Here is a 17,181-nt window from a genome sequence, read left to right as displayed (position 1 = left end):
TTAAGGACTGGAAACTCATGGGTCTTGTGCTCCAGCCCTAGGGCATCCCTCTCTGCCAGGTGCAGCAAGTGTGCAAAGTAACAGATCCCCTGAAAGCCCCCATCATCTATTGCCATTATAAAATTGGCACCATTGTCTGTCAGAAAAAAACCTGCCTGAAGACTCCTGCCTCTCTGCTCTAGCTACCAACATTCCTGCATCTTTCTTATGGCTGATAGAGTATTGCACAAGGCTATCACTTGGGTATGCAGCACAGCCCACCTGAATCCTGATTGTCAGGTCTCTGTTAAAGCTGTTGCCTGTCCCTGTCTTGTGAGCTTCTATCAGGGAGAGGTAAACTTGTGTGGCATTCATGCTTGTCCAGATGTTGCTAGTGAAATTATGCTACTCTCCTTTACCTTAGCCAGCTGTGCCAGCATGCGACTCCATCACCTGTTATACAGGGTGGGGAAAACCTGCTTACTAAATATAGTACTGGGTAGAACTTTGTGGGCTAACAGGTACAGTAGACACTTACCCAGTTTCTCCACTATCTGCAGGGGTTGGTTAACCAGAGCAATCATTTTCTTAATGCACAGCCTTAATACATTTGATGCTTCCTTCCTCTTGCCTCAGGACAGTGATATAGACCACCACCTCATTTCCTCTATGACAGGTTGCCATTGCAGACACATGTAAGGGAGTTGCTATCCTGGTATCTACAAATGCAAGGGACTGTGGGATCAACTTGGGGAAAAGTCTTCCCCTATTCAACCCCTTTCCTGTGGATTTTTGCTTTGAGTGGCAGAGAGGGTCTTCAGGCTAGAATAACCACTTTCCCCAATAACAATACTAGCAGATGCTGCTTCTAGAGTTTGCTATATACCAGCATTTGTCAGATGCCCCAGTACCTTCCCTTGACTGATGTCCTTATAGTGAGCAAAACAAGGGTTTCCCCTCACTTTAAAGTGATAGCAGATCAGGGATGTGTTGAATGATCTCTCCTTTTCATCCTTGAGAACTGTTGCTGGCACGGGAGTTGAGGTTGAGGGTGGACCATGAGGAAAAATGCTAGGAACATCGCTCACACTCTCTTACCTGCACTGTATAATCTTCCTGGTGATTGCTGTTAACACTGTCAGTAATATCTCTCTTCCCTATCACCTCACTAGAGGCTCAGACACTACTGACTAGACCTCCCAAATTTTCTTCAGCTACTTATTCTTCAATAACTTCAGATTCAGGGAATCTCAGGTAAGATTATTCCTCAGAATCATTTGTTGAAAATACTGCCTCCAGTTTTTCAGAAACAGTAATCATGGAGGACTGCGTTGCTGACTTTGGGTATTGTACATCTTCTGCCATTGTCTTGTTAACACCTGGCTCTCCTTTTCGCCCTGCTTCAAAATAAGAGGCGAAGCAACAGGTGGCGATAGCATATTCTCTCCCAATTTCAATTTTTTCTTCTTTAATTGGTGCCCACTCCTGGCTTTTTGCAGCTAAAAGTCTCTTAAGTTTAGGGGCAGGACTGCATTTTTTTTCACTGTTTGTGCTTGTGGTAGGCTAGGCTGGTTCTGCAGCAACACCCAATTCTCTGTCCCTGTCATTCCCTCCTCTGCCATTTCCTCACAGTGATATGATGGAATTTGAAGTGCTTTCTGGAGGCTTTGATATCACAATAGAATGTATTTATTCTGTACCACACTACTACTGAATGGGAGTGTCTATCATACACACTCATTTAGTTCACAGACTGAGTTGACATCAGTGCTTAGCAAGCACAGAGCCAACTTGCCAATCAGAGTTAACAGCAGCTTGCTAGTGGTGGTATAAACTCAGTCTTTGTGAGATACTGGGACAAACCAGGCAGGATAAGGCACTAGGTGTTAAATTAAATGTTTACTGATTCATTAACCATTAAATTAAAGTCCATTTTATCCAATGAAGGTGAAATTACAGCTGGCTGGTACAAGTGTGATTTTCCTCTGGGTAGATGTCCTTAACCTCAAATATCTGGGTAAAGCTTCCCATGGTGATTTTAAAGTGCACAAAGCTTTTTAAGAGGCCAAACAGGAATCCTAGTGGAGGGATCCCCTAAAATGTGGAAAAGTCCTACCTATGTCCAGATTTTCATGGACACCCAGCCTGTCCTGGTCTCATGGGTTGGAGATCCAATGGAGAACTCTATAGATGTTGCTTCTTATTTGTTGATCTTGGAACTTCTTGTGCAGGAAAAGTCTCTAAATGCAGAAAACAGGCTATACAAGCTCTGGATCCCCATGTGGAGGGGTGAGTCAAAAACCTCTCCACAACCAATGACCAAAAATACTTTCTTAATGCAGAAAACTGGATACATCTTCAGCCATCAAGCTTCACTCATGAGGAGCTATCTCTGGTCTTGCCAACCTACAGAGTAGACTGGAGTGCACGGGTCTTCAGTCCTCTGAATGAAATTCCTCAAAGGGAGTCTTGTCCAAAAATCTATTTCACTGTAACTAATAGTAGATGAGAGTTCTCTTCAAAAACAAGAAGCATGGTAAGGCCTCACCAGGGAGTAAAAAAAAGGGACATCCTCACTGTACTAAAGCTACATAAAACTGACCACACAGAACACTAAAATGGCTTCATTAAATAAGCACAGCCAACCAATCCCAGCCCTCCAGGTTGTGAGTGGCTAAAGGGGATAGAAGGCTTACAGGATTGCTGTCTCTAAACAGGGCCCTAGGACCATCTAGTGACTGACCCAAGGGGGTGCCACACAAAAAGTATGTTTAAATGTGTGGGCACCTTCCATTCATTTCAGTGGCCCACAAAAAATGAGAACTGACTCATTTTTTGCATTTTACCCATTTGATTCAAACTAATGCACATCCCTAATTTGTATGATCTTTGCTTTCATTTACTGTGGTTGTACCATTCACAGATCATTGCAGGCATTCTGAGACTTGAACCCCAACAATGGTTTCCTGGGTTCCACTGCCTTTGGCTAATCACTGATTCAGGGACCCCAACCCATCAGCTTATAATTTCTGCAGAGGTTTTCTCCCCATGGGCAAGTGACTTTAGCCAGTGTTCCCCTCTGCAGCCCTCATATCTAATGATAGCTTGTGAAGGGTGCCACCTGGTATATAGGGCAGCCCTGTCCCCAAAACTACAGGGCGCTCTTTGAAAGAGATCAGATAGCAGGATACATTGAAACTTAGATTGGGGGGAGATGTTTTCTGCAACAGTAAACTTTACTGCAGATGTGGATCCAAAGCAGAGGACAGATGGAGGAGAGGGAGAAAATGACACAAAGAGAAGAGGAGGAGGTGAAAGAGGGAACACACCAGTACATACTGGTTCACATTTATTTACACAGCCCAAATATATTTACAAGCAAAGGGTTAGCAAAGGAAAATGCTTTACCTAATATTGTTGCACATTTCAAAGTGTGCAAGGCATGATGCTGTCAGAAATGGAAATAAAAAGCAATATCAGCAGTCCTTAACTATTGTCATGATTATGCACAAGTGTTTCTTTTTGTTATGCTCAGGCTGGTGGACCCTTGGGCTAATGGGAGGATGGAATACCTTGGGATGATGATCCGTAGGTTCTCCCGTCAGGTGGCGAAGCAGGAACAGAAGACGTGACCAGCTGACCCTCGGCACAGGGGACAGGCGACTGTGAAGGCAGACGAAGAGTGGTGAGATGAAGAAAGGAAGCGTGTCTTCGCCACTGGAAGTCTGCGATCCCCCCAGGAGGGGCCCTTAGGGACCCAGACTGCTGGGACTTGTGGACCTTTGAGAGGTCCAGGAATCGATGCGAGGGCTGACTGGAGCTTCGCCCTGGAAGCCCGCGGTCCCCCCCAGGAGGAGCCCGTAGGGACCTGGACCGCAGGGACTTAGGCGGGCCCTTGGAGACGGTAGTCTGGAAGAAGTCCAAGGTCAGTGCCAGAGGGTCGTTGCTCACCAGTCCGAAGTCACGCACCGAGGGATCACCACTTGCCGGTCCGAAGTCACACACCAGAGAATCACAGCTTGCCAATCCGAAGTCACACGCCAGAGGATCACTGTCAGCCAATCCGAAGACAGGAACCAGGAACACCAAGACGAAACAGGAACAAGGATCCGAAGCACAAGGAACTCACCGAAGCAAGCAGACTAGACAGCACTGGAGAACGTTGCCAAGTCACTGAATGAGCAGAGGAAGCCTCCCTTTATACTTCCCCTGCATAGACTGATCAGGAACAGGTGAAGCTGGTTAAAGGGATCAGGTCCCTTTAAATCTGTGAAGGAGGCGCGGCCTCGCGCCTAAGGATGGCGGCGGCCATCTTTGATTTCCCCCACGGAGGAGAGACGCTGCTGGACGCTGCAAGGGGGGAGAAGGGATGGCTCCCCCTGCAGCAGGCAGCACCGAGGGCCGTGCCGGAGCAACGGACTGAAGTTAGTGCCCTCCCCTGGGGCTCCCGCGGTCCCCTACCTTGCCCACGTGGGCAAGGTAGGGGACCGCGGTCGTGGGCAAGGTAGGGGACCGCGGTCGTGGCCTGCCACGGCCGCGGAACACAACACTTTTCATGTGCTTCATGTGCTACATGGTCTCAGATGCTTCCCACTGTCACAGCAGAGAGAAGGCTGCAACAGATGAGGGGTAAGTTCATCACACAAAGCATTGAGGGGGAACTAGGAGGGATGGTCCAAAGTCTTTCTCCTCCTACCAAACTTCTCCTACCAAAATGTGGGTGTTCCTACTTTACATTTCCACCACCTTTCTAGAGTCTGCTGACATTGCTGCCCCTGCAGGGCAAAAATGTGGTGGAAGGAATCAGAGTAGTTATGGTAGATTGGCTACTTTGAAATGTCTCTATGCCAATGCCAGAAGTCTAAGAAGTAAGATGGGACAGTTAGAGTGTATAGCAATAAATGATGAGATTGACATAACTGGCATCACAGAGACCTGGTGGAAGGAGGATAACCAATGGGACAGTGCTATATCAGGTTACAAATTATATCACAATGATAGGGAGGATCAACTTGGTGGGGGTGTGGCACTTTATGTCTGGGAGGGGATAGAGTCCAACAGGATAAAGATCATACAAGAGACTAAATGCACAGCAGAATCTATATGGGTAGAAATCCCAGGTGTGTGGGTAAGAATATAGTGATAGGAGTATTCAACTGTCCACCTAGCCAAATGATCAGACAGATGATGAAATGCTAAGAGAGATCAGGGAAGCTAACCAATTTGGCAGTGCAGTAATAATGGAAGATTTCAATTACCCCAGCTCATTGTGCTGCAGCAGACAAAAAAGCAAACAGAATGTTAGGAATTATTAGGAAAGGAATAGTGAATAAAACGGAAAATGTCATAATGCCTCTGTATCGCTCCATGTTGAGACCGCACCTTGAGTACTGTGTACAATTCTGGTCGCCACATCTAAAAAATGATATAGTTGAGATGGTGAAGGTACAGAGAAGGGCAACCAAAATGATAAAGGGGATAGAACAGCTCCCTTTGAGGAAAGGCTAAAGAGGTTAGGGCTGTTCAACTTGGAGAAGAGGCGGCTGAGGGGTGATATGACAGAAGTCTTTAAAATCATGAGAGGTCTAGAACAGGTAAATATGAATTGGTTATTTACTCTTTCGGATAACAGAAGGACTATGGAGGCACTCTATGAAGTTAGCATGTAGCACATTTAAAACTAATCAGAGAAAATTATTTTTCACTCAATGCACAATTAAGCTCTGGAATTTGTTGCCAGAGGATGTGGTTAGTGCAGTTAGTGTAGCTGGGTTTAAAAAAGGTTTGGATAATTTCTTGGAGAAGTCCATTAACTGTTATTTATCAAGTTTACTTAGAGAATAGCCACCAATTTTTTCTACACAGAAATAAAGGTTCAAAGTGAATAAGACTATACTACTAGTTGGATTCATAGGTTTAAGAGTCTCCATGGCATACTTTGCCTCAGAATTGCTGGTGACAAGCTGTCTACAGATTATGAAACTGCAGAGAAAGTTTGTGGAAGATTTTGCTTGGCTGGTACATGAGAAAAACCTAAGTGCAGAACAAGTCTACAATGCAGATTTAAACATGATTATTCTGGAGATATTTGACATGTAACACCCATTTTTGTGCTGATGAAAAATCCACATGTGAAGGAAAGTAGGAGAGGCTGATTGTCTTGACGTGTATTAATGTCAATAGCACACATAAGTGAAAATTGCTGGTCAATGGTAAAAGTGCCTAACCTTCAGTTTTCAAAAATATGAAATTGCTATCTGTTATTTACTAGTCCAACAAGCAGGCATGGATCACACAAGAAATAAATAGTGACTGGTTTGATAACCTTTGTGCCAGAGGTCAGTGAGCATTCCAGACAAGTCAAGCTACGATAAAATTGCAAGATTGTGTTGCTGCTGGACAACTGTTTTGCTCATCTGTCTGCTGAAACATTGGTGACATGCCATGTATTCACCACATTTTGCCATCCAACTGTGTCTGCCAGTGGATCAAGGAGTCATCTGTAATATGAAGTGCCAATAATGCAGAGAATTCATGAAGAGGCTTGTGAACCTTGAAGGACCTGATGGCAATAAAAACGTTATCATCAAGGATCTGTTTAGTGCATCGCCAGTAAATGGAATAATGCCACAACAGAAATTCTGAAAAGTTCATGGAACCATCTGTAGTCTACCATGGCCTTTGAAGTGTATGTAGATGATGTGCTTTCAAAGAGTTCAAATTTACAGAAGAGAGAAATGACACCAGTGAACTAATGTGATATGCCCAAGGGATAAGTATCATAATTCCAGACAACAATAAAGCCTAAGTTGAGAATTGGATTGACTGTAACAATGTATCAGTTTCTAGCTTTGAAATTATGGCTATTGTTTTGAATCTAAAGGAATCAGACAGTAGCAACAGTGAGGATGATGAATTTCTGCTAGATCTACAGAAGAAGACAATGGATGAGGCTATATCCAATATGAGTTGACTGTTACAATTCCAAGAGCAGAAATATTATATTATATAAATAAATTATTCAACAGGAAATCATGTAGATATACAGGCTATAGGAACAACTTAGCAAAGAGAAGCCTAATTGTATGAAGCAAATGAGACAAATGAACATATTCCAGAAGGCATCAAGTTATTGTGTGCAAGTCGACTATAACATCAATCCCATCAGTCTCTAATGACCAACCAGATACTCTGGGTACCAGCTTTGAAAATCTATTTATTTGTTACATCCCCTGAAGCAATGAACACTATTCTTCTGAATCCTGTTTAATATTTACCTTCTCCCAATTATAAATGTTATTTGGAGTTAAAACTGTGAGTGCTCTTTTTTATTTTTGAATGATATTAAACTCTATGGGGCGGATTTTAAAACCCCTGCGCGCGTAAATCCGGCAGGATTTACGCGCGCAGGGCCCTTGCGTGCCGGCGCGCTTATTTTGCATAGGCCGCCGGTGCGTAAAGCCCCGGGACGCGCGTAAGTCCAGGGGCTTTCGAAACGGGGAGGGAGGGGGTGTGTCCGGGGGCATTCCCGAAATGATGATGCGGCGTTTCAGGGGCGTGCCATGGCGTTTCGGGGGTGGGCCCGGGGGCATGGTCGAGGCCTCCGGACCACGCCCCCGGGACCGGAGGACAGAGCGGGGCTGCCGGCGACGCGCACAAAGTTAAGGGGGGGGTTTAGATAGGGCCGGGGGGGTGGGTTAGGTAGGGGAAGGGAGGGGAAGGTGGGGGGAGGGCGAAGAAAAGTTCCCTCCGAGGCCGCTCCGAAATCGGAGCGGCCTCGGAGGGAACAGGCAGGCCGCGCTGGGCTCGGCGCGCGCAGGTTGCACAAATGTGCATCCCCTTGCGCGCGCTGACCCTGGATTTTATAAGATACACGCAGCTACGTGCCGGTGGCGCGAACAAAGGTACCGGCGCGTGTATTGTTTTAAAATCCGCCCCTAAGTTGGGCAGAACCATAGCCATGCCATTTGGCACCTATGGCTGTGAAAAAATGCAACTTCACCTTGAACACAATGTACGACTCCATAAGCTTCATCTCCAGGTGTGCCAGTGACAAGGGGACCTATCGATTTACATGTGACTAGAAGAGTAAGTCAATCAGTTAGAAGTTCCATACCAGAAATTTCCTTTTCGTCCAGTTCCCCGGAAAGTTCAAGCCTTTTGCAATCACTTCAAATCTTGATGGATGTGCCCAGAGCTACCTCCCATTATTTGATACAAGATCCTATGGAAACAACTAGCTCTGTACAGCCCAATTTAACTGGGAATATAGATAATTTGGAGTTACAAATGGGAACTGGACTTCAGGACTTACAAGAATTATCTCAGGATGTAAATGTGATTCCAGAACCCATTGATCCTCAAAATGTAACATTGGGAGATATGTGGAGGGTACTAATGAATATGCAAAAAACTTTGTCTAATTCCATTTCTCAGTATAGTAAATCTTCTGCTGAAATTAAGAATATTGAGAAACATGATACTCGATTAACCCAATTAGAGGAATCTTGTAAGATAGCAAATGTTCAATTGTCTACTTTCCATATGGTTAATAATTCCTTTGTAAAAGATAGGTTGGTAATACATAGACAAATGGAAAATCTAGAAAATGAAAATCGTGTAAGAAATCTTAGTTTTTAAAATTTTCCAGTTTCTAGATTATTATCTGCATTTGAATTGCTTAAAAAATATCTTGTGGAAGTCTTATATATTTCAACAGTAGAAGAAAAAAAATATCAAAAATGTATTACATTCCTAAAACCAGGATAAGGCCTCAAGAGGGAGGGGTAGAACTGGATGTTGTGCAACAAGAATCTCCTAACTTGACGTAATTTTTAGAGGCATCTATAGATGACATACCTCATAGAGCAACTCTTTCGGTTTCATTCTGCAGCGAACAGGATAAAAACCTGATACTGCAGAAATATTTTAAAAATAAAGATTTCTTTTTTTTCAGGCAAAAAATTCAGTTATTCCCTGATGTGTCTCAATGTACTCAATTTTAAGGAGAAAACAATTCTGTTTTTGAAACCAAGGGTTTTATCCCTTAGTGCAGTTTTTTATCTAAAATTTCCAGGCAAATGCTCAGTTATTTATCAAAAAAATAAGTTTATATTCCAGGAACCCGCCCATCTTGAAACCTTCCTGGTTGATAAAGAACAAAGTTGAGGTGTTAAACTGCTTTGAAAACGTATACTCTCTCTTTCTGTAAGAATTACTGTTTTCCTTTTTGCCTAAAATAAGGTATTTCCTGAAGTATCCTCCCGTGATGGGGACTAAGGTTTTGGTGTAATGAGAAGTCTAGATATATTTTCTTTGTTGTTATTTTTGTACTTAAGACAATTTCCTTGATTTTTGCAATGTAATTTGTTTAAAATCTTAATAAAATATAAATTAAAAAAAAATCAGTCTTAGTGCCTTTTAATGCTTCCAGTTCTTACTGCCTCCAGGTATTGGGTGGTAGCTTGTGTGCTAAGAGGCAGGGGAAATGCTGGGAAATAGGGTGAGAAAAAATAGGAGGAAGTGTTGACAATGAGGGAGAAGATGATGAGGAAGGAAGGAAAAATAGGAAGGGCACCGATACTGGGGAAACAGGGAAAAGAGACATGGGTCGGATGCTGAAAAGGGGATGGAAAGGACCAGATGCTGGGGAAAGAAGATAAAGGCAGGGAGAAGATGGGGAAGAGAAGGATAGAAATAGAGGATTTGGTAGAGGCAAGGGTTAAGAAATGTGAGCAATAGCAAAAGGAGGTGGAGAAAAGAGGAGAGAAGTGAAAAGCAATTGAATGGTAGGAGAGAGAAAAATGGAGCAGAGGGGCAGGTGAGGCATGAGGGCACTGAAAGGCATGAAAAAAGCTAAGGAGGAGTGAGAAGAGAAGATGTCAGTGAAGTGAAGAGAAGGAAGCTGAGAAGAGAAGGACGAAGGGAATGAAGGAGAAAGGAGAAAGTCAGAGCTCTCATCCTTGGTGATGGTGCAATGGTAGAGGAGGAGTAGAAACAGCACATGATAAGTGATCTCCCCCTTACCCTCCCCATGAACACATGCAAAGTTACATGCACATCAGTAGGGTACACATGCATGAAAAATATTAGAGGAAGCATTGTGGCGGGGACAGAATGTGGACAAGCAATCCTCTCTTCTCCCCTCCCTAGGTCATTATGTGCCCAACAGCAGTGCACAGCCAGACACATCACAAAAATATTAGATCTATACTCAAACCAAACCACTCTCTGACCACACTGAACAGAAAACAGACCAAAACGGAGTCTCCTCGCCACAAGAGTCCTCCTGACTCCTCATACCTATACTAAACATCAAATTATCTGTAGGAGTGTTGAGAATTATTTGGTTTCCAGTTTTTGGAAAAGCTAGATCAAAATATAGGAATCTCTTATACTTTCATTTCCTATTTAATGCAAAAAAAATATATTTGTAACCCTTTGTTGTGGGAGGGGTTGCTGTTTCCCCCAAGGCCATCAAAGCATGTCTTAGTCTGGGCCGCGCTTGCCATCCTTCCCCTTCTTTCTTTTTTTTTTTATTTTTTATCTATGCATTTCCAAAAATAAATACAAGACAAATATTGAAAGAAAAATTGAAAACATATGTATACAAAAAAAAACCCCTATAATCACTACCATACAATCATTTCAATTTTCAGTCTAAGTCCTCAAGCAATGAGGGATCCAATACACAACCCAAGGAAATAACGATGAATTTTTAGTTTTCTTAGAAGCCTCTCATGGGGGACTTTGTCAAACGCCTTCTGAAAATCCAAGTACACTACATCTACCAGTTCACCTTGTGGAACAGCTATTGGGAAAGGTTTGTCTGTTTGCAGGTGATATCAAAATCTGCAACAGGGCAGACACCCAGGAAGGTGTGGGAAACATGAGAAGGGATCTAGCAAAGCTTGAGAAATGGTCTCAAATCTGTCAGCTAAGATTTAATACTAAAAAATTCAGAGTCATGTATTCAGGCTGCAAAAACCCAGCCTGAATGCATGAAAAGAGCCTTGGGCTCTTGTCAGATTGGGCCTTGACAAGGGCCAATCCTACCTACTAGCTCTTCTCGACATTTCCGCGGCATTCGACACAGTAAACCACACAATCCTCATTAACCGTCTGATGGAAATAGGCATCTCAGGCTCTGCTCTCCTCTGGCTAAAATCCTTTCTCAACAACAGGCACTACAAAGTAAGAATCTTCAACAAAGAATCTCACCCAGTACCGTCCAAACAAGGAGTACCCCAGGGTTCATCACTTTCCCCCACTTTGTTTAACATCTATCTACTCCCCCTTTGCCAATTACTCAAAAACCTCAACCTTACCCACTTTATATTCGCTGATGATGTACAGATCCTTATACCCATCAAGGATCCCATCTCAAACACACTAAACTTTTGGAACAGCTGCTTTCACTCTATCAATCATCTTCTCACTAGTCTCAACCTGGTTCTTAATACTTCCAAAACCGAACTCCTGGTCATCTCCCCCAACGATAACAACCCCATAGCCAGCACCACAACAATTCCTCTAGTAAGCCAGGTGAGAGACCTTGGGGCCACTCTAGACTCCAGAATGAACTTCAAAAAGTTCATTAACGCCACCATCAAAGAAGGCTTCTATAAGCTACAGGTCCTAAAACAGTTAAGACCTCTCCTACACTTTCATGACTACCACTCAGTCCTTCAAGCCATACTGTTTTCAAAGATTGATTACTGCAACGCACTACTGCTCGGTCTCCCCGCCTCCTCTACTAAACCTCTTCAGATGCTGTAAAATGCGGCAGCCAGGATCCTTACTAACTCTCGTTGTATGGACCACATCACCCCGATTCTAAAAATTCTGCACTGGCTACCCATTCACTACAGAATACTCTTCAAGACACTGACCATCATTCACAAAACCATCTATTAGCAAACCTCACTCCAACTTACCATCCCTCTAGATCTCCATTCTTCATCAAGGCCAATTAGATCCGCTTACAAAGGCTCTCTCCAAGCACCCCCCAGCAAATCCTCTATACACAACTCCATTAAAAAAAGAGCACTATCCACTGCCAGATCGCATCACTGGAACTCACTTCCCCCAGACCTATGCCAGGATCAATGCCATCTCTCCTTCAGAAGGAAACTGAAAACCTGGTTGTTCGCACAAGCATATCGCTAAAGAAATTTTTCTACAATGCTAGAAACTTCCTATTTAAAGAACTTGCTAAATTCAGCACCTCTATAGTAACCAAATATGTTTTGTTATTTTTATCAATTGCTCTCTCTTTATCTTACTTTACCCTCTAGTTTGAACTTGTTCAATCTATACCTGTCTTTCTAAAGGCCCATGTTCTACTCTCCCTGTTTTATTGTAACTTTGTCTTTCTCTTTCCATGTTAATTGGTTTTCTCCCTTGTTTATTGTAACCCGGTACGATAAGACTTGTCTTGAGTATCAGTATATTAAAAGAACTTAAATAAATAAATAAAATAAATAAAAAGAGCAGGATCTGGGAATGATCATATCTGATGATCTCAAGCTGACCAAACAGGTGCATAAGGCATCGATAAAGCTAGAAAGATGTTAGGGTACATAGGGATTGGAATGGTCAGCAGAAAAAAAGAGGTGATATTGTCCTTGTACATGGCCCTGGTGAGACCAAGTTTGGAATACTGTGTACCACTCTGGAGCCCATGCCTTCAAAAAGATATGAACAAGATCGAGTCAGTCCAGAGGGTGGCTACTGAAATCAGTGATCTTCATTGTAAAGCATATGGGGACAGACTTAATCTAAACATGTATGCTCTAGAGAAAAGACACGATAGGGGTGATATGATAGAGACATTTAAATACCTCAAAGATAAATCAGAGGAGGCAGGCCTCCTTCCACAGAAAGGAGAATCTGGAATGAGGGATCATGAGATGATGGTGAAAGGGGGTAGATTGAGGAATAATCTAAGGAAGTATTATTTTAAAGAAAGGGTGATGGAAGCCTGAAACAGCCTCCAGTGGAGGTGGTGGAGACAAGAAACGTATCTGAATTAAAAAATGCATGGGACAGATAGGCCGTGTGGTCTTTTTCTGCAGTCATGTTTCTCTGTTTCTGTAAGTTTGAACATACTGAGCAAGGGACCTTCAAAAATATTACTCAAAAGGATTCTCAAATATTACTCAAAAGGATTCTCAAATATTACTCAAAAGGATTCTCAAATAAGCTGGTTCTGATTCCACCTTGCAGTGAAAACCCTTCTACCACCATCACCATCCCCCCAAAAACATCAGTTAAATTCAATGTTTGCTAATTGCCTATGGGATATTGCCCTGTACATTTAACCAATCTATCTCTCAGTTTACTTATATAAATGTGTGCCCACATAGCACACTCACAAACACACTTTAGTGACATAGCACAGTGATATAGTAACTGTTGGCATATAAGGACCAATTAGGTCACCAAGCTTGCCCACTTACCCCTTCTGCCATATCACCACAGACCCTGGATGATCTATGGTCATCTCCCTCCACTCTATGTCTCATTCAGCTTCAATTCTGCTATTGTTATGATTATTACCATCTCTTCTGGCAAGTGATTCCAAGTATCCACATGGATGATCTTATAGGACAATAATGTGTATTTCATAAAAAAAATATGTGGCTGACCCTTTGGTTTGCCACTAGATGGCCCTAGGCCCCTAAACATCAGGACTATTAACAGCAGTGGGATTTTCCATTTCCTTTCAGTCTCTCCACTGAGCTGACTGTGATTAGCTATCCCAAGGGTGTAAGGTGAAGCTAAATGTAGAGAGCATGTGGTCATTTTGAGTGAGGTTCTGAGGAGTAAGGAGCAATTTTTACTTTCTCCCTGCTGTGTTGGGCCCACTAACCCAGCTTGATATTTTTTCTTGTGTTTAGGGTAGATATCTCATCAGTACACACCCTCTCTGAAAGGGTCTGCCTCCTTTTTGAGAGAGATTTTTGTAGATTTTGGTCAGTTTTTTGATTAGTTTTGCTTGTTCTGGGAAATATCCTGTACCTTTGGAGAGGGGGAACACCCCCCCCCCCCCATATCCAGAAAGCATTGACTGGAGACCTGTGAGCTATCCTTTAAACCCCTAGACGAAGCAAGACCAGTGGCAACACTACCCAATGTGAGATATTTTAGATAAAGACATTTGGAATTTTCTCCCTTTTGTTATTGTGGAAATTTTTCCCACCCCTCTTCACAGCTTGGAGAAAGGAGATAGAGAGCTTTTGTCAAGACTGGAACATCAGGCTTCTCTCCCAGAGAAGTCACACAGAGAGGAAGGAAAGAAAGGGATTTGTAACATCAAGATCTGGAGACTCCCAACTGGATCTCAGTTCCAAAAGGATCAGGACAGACTATGGGCATAAGACTGAACTTTGGACTCAGGTATGTTCTTTTCATGGCATGGGGCTCCCCCTAGAATTCCCCATTTTACTGGGCTGTTTGCACAGATGAGGAGACAGTGGAATGCTTCCTCCCAGCAGCTAGAGAGAAGGACACAATCACCCTAGCAGAGAGACAATGTAAATAGCTCAGTTTCATTTCGAAATGTTTGTGGGACAGTAGTTGACATTCTGGAAATAATCAGTAAACTTTATTTGAACACCCAGTCTGAATCCAGTCTGTTTATCCGTGAAGAGAATACATCATCAGAGAGATACACACACCAAGAAAAAGCAGTATTGCTTACTTTTGTTATTTTCTCACAATTTAAGTATTAAATTATAAAGACAGTTAATAGTAAATGGTAATCACACCCTTTCCCATTTAGAGTATATTATCGAACTATGTTACCGTATAATAATGGAACCCTTTGGATAAATTAGAAACCACATATTTGTGCCTAACTGTAAACCGTTGTGATGGTGCTCTACTATACGACGGTATAGAAAAGTTCGAAATAAATAAATAAATAGAACTTTCGTGATAGAGGTAGGGGGGAGGTTTAGATAGGGCCGGGGGGGTGGGTTAGGTAGGGGAAGGGAGGGCGAAGGAAAGTTCCCTCCAAGGCCGCTCTGATTTCGGAGCGGCCTCGGAGGGAACAGAGGCAGGCTGCGCGGCTCGGCGCGCACAGGCTGCCGATTTTGGGCAGCCTTGCGCGCGCCGAACCCGGATTTTAATGGATACATGCGGCTACGCGCGTATCTATTGAAATCCCACGTACTCTTGTTTGCGCCTGGTACACGAACAAAAGTACACGTGTGCGCAGATTTATAAAATCTGCCCCATTGTGAGGAATAAAAATCTCAGGTTTATTAATTTTCCTAAACTATGTTTAATATCTCCAAAGGAAATGTTTAGGAGATATTTAATAGACATGCTATATGTATATATATATGTATATATATATATATATGATTTTCGGATGGTTCTACAAGCCATTATACTAACAAAAATCGACTATTGCAGCTCGCTCCTTTTTGGCCTCCCAACCTCATCCATCAAACCCCTCCAAATGATTCAAAACTCTGCAGCCAGAATCCTTACCAATACGAATAAAAGAGACCACATAACCCCCATACTAAAACTCCTCCACTGGCTGCCTATTAAGCAAAGGATTCTCTATAAAGTATACATAGCAATTCATAAATCTATTTACAACATATCCCCACTCCACTTAAGCACCCAACTACGTTTTCACTCTTCAACTAGACCTATCAGAGGAGCTTATAAAGGCACACTCTATGTACCTTCAACAATATCCTTACATCAGAAACGTGCCATTTCTTTAGCAGGACCCGTCCAATGGAACATGCTCCCGCCAGACATCCGCCTTGAGATCTGCTACGCTTCCTTCAAAAAGAAAATTAAAACCTGGCTCTTTAGCCAAGCTTTTCCAGAACTATGATCATTTTTTTCACCTCCAGCTATTAAGATTTTCTCACCATCGCAATATTCATGTTCTTTTTATATTACTTGACATTGATTCTAATCCCTTCTGCAGATCACATTTAACTTAGACAGTTACGCCTTATTTTATGATTTGGATTCTCAAAGAGACTTTACAATTTTCTCAATGTTATTTTTTGAATCTGTTTTCCAAGTTCTATAACCTTGTTATATGTACCGCCTCTTGGCATAATTTTTATGTTTCAATGTAAACCGATGTGATCTGTATTTTAATACAGGAACACCGGTATATAAAAATCTAAAAATAAATAAATAAATAAATGTACCTGGGAATGCTATCCCTCCTACTTCTAAGATCTATTATCTTCTACCTTTCAAAAGGAGATATGAAGAAACTAATGGGGATGCTCAAGTGCCTTTAGTTCCCACTGAAGTTTCCAGTTTGGATGTACCTGCTTTGCTTGAGACATCTTATACTGAAATGGCTGTCCCAGCCACATTGATAGTTTCTTTCATTCTTAAACCTGACAAGGACTAGCTATTAAGACTTTTCTTTTGACACACCTCTGAAACTTTCTTTCAATTTAAAGTGAAAGTATTTCCTGACAGATGTGCAGTTGTTTGCAATGAAATAGGAAATAAAGGCGAAATTTCCTATTTCGTTGCATTTTGGGAAGAAAAAAATACAATAGGAAAACCCCCAAAATTTTGGGAGTTTTCCTATCTTTTGGGGGTTTTTTTTCAGGAACTGCACATCTAAGAAAAAAAAATCCACCCCAATCCTTCAAATTTAACTAAATGGGAAGCCCCCACCCTCCCGATCCCACCAAGACTCACTCAATGTCCCTGGTGGTCCAGTGGGAGGCCCGGGAGCTCAGAGCAATCTCCAGCTCCTGGGGGCTGTCAGCTGCCAGTATTCAAAATGGCGCCGGTGGCCTTTTGCTCTTACATGTCTGAAATACCAGCATGTGTGATGGATGCTAAAATGCTAACAAACTTCAAGATGCACAGAGGATCCTTAACTGGGGGGAAAAAAGTGAAAACCATGGAAGAATTAATAGGCAGCTGGATCTGTTTGCAAGTACAGTAAAAACGAAAGGCTGTGGAAGAAATGCAAGCACTCACATAATTGGGTCTATCTGGTATGATATGCACTTCTCTTGCTAACTGGGTTAATAGTGGTAGAGTGCCATCCAGAAAGGTTATGGGGACTTGGAAGACCAGATGTTCTGGTAACAGCTATGCTGGTGTTTTTAGCTTTTGTATTATTGTAGGACCTTGTGGTTGCACTTTGGGGGGGGGGAGGAAGGAGGGATACTTGGTGTGAACATAAAGGAG

The sequence above is a fragment of the Rhinatrema bivittatum genome, chromosome 9 (genome assembly GCF_901001135.1).
Source record: "Rhinatrema bivittatum chromosome 9, aRhiBiv1.1, whole genome shotgun sequence".
Lineage (NCBI taxonomy): Eukaryota > Metazoa > Chordata > Amphibia > Gymnophiona > Rhinatrematidae > Rhinatrema > Rhinatrema bivittatum.
The sequence above is the reverse complement of the archived record's forward strand: the minus strand, read 5'-3'. Positions refer to the sequence as shown.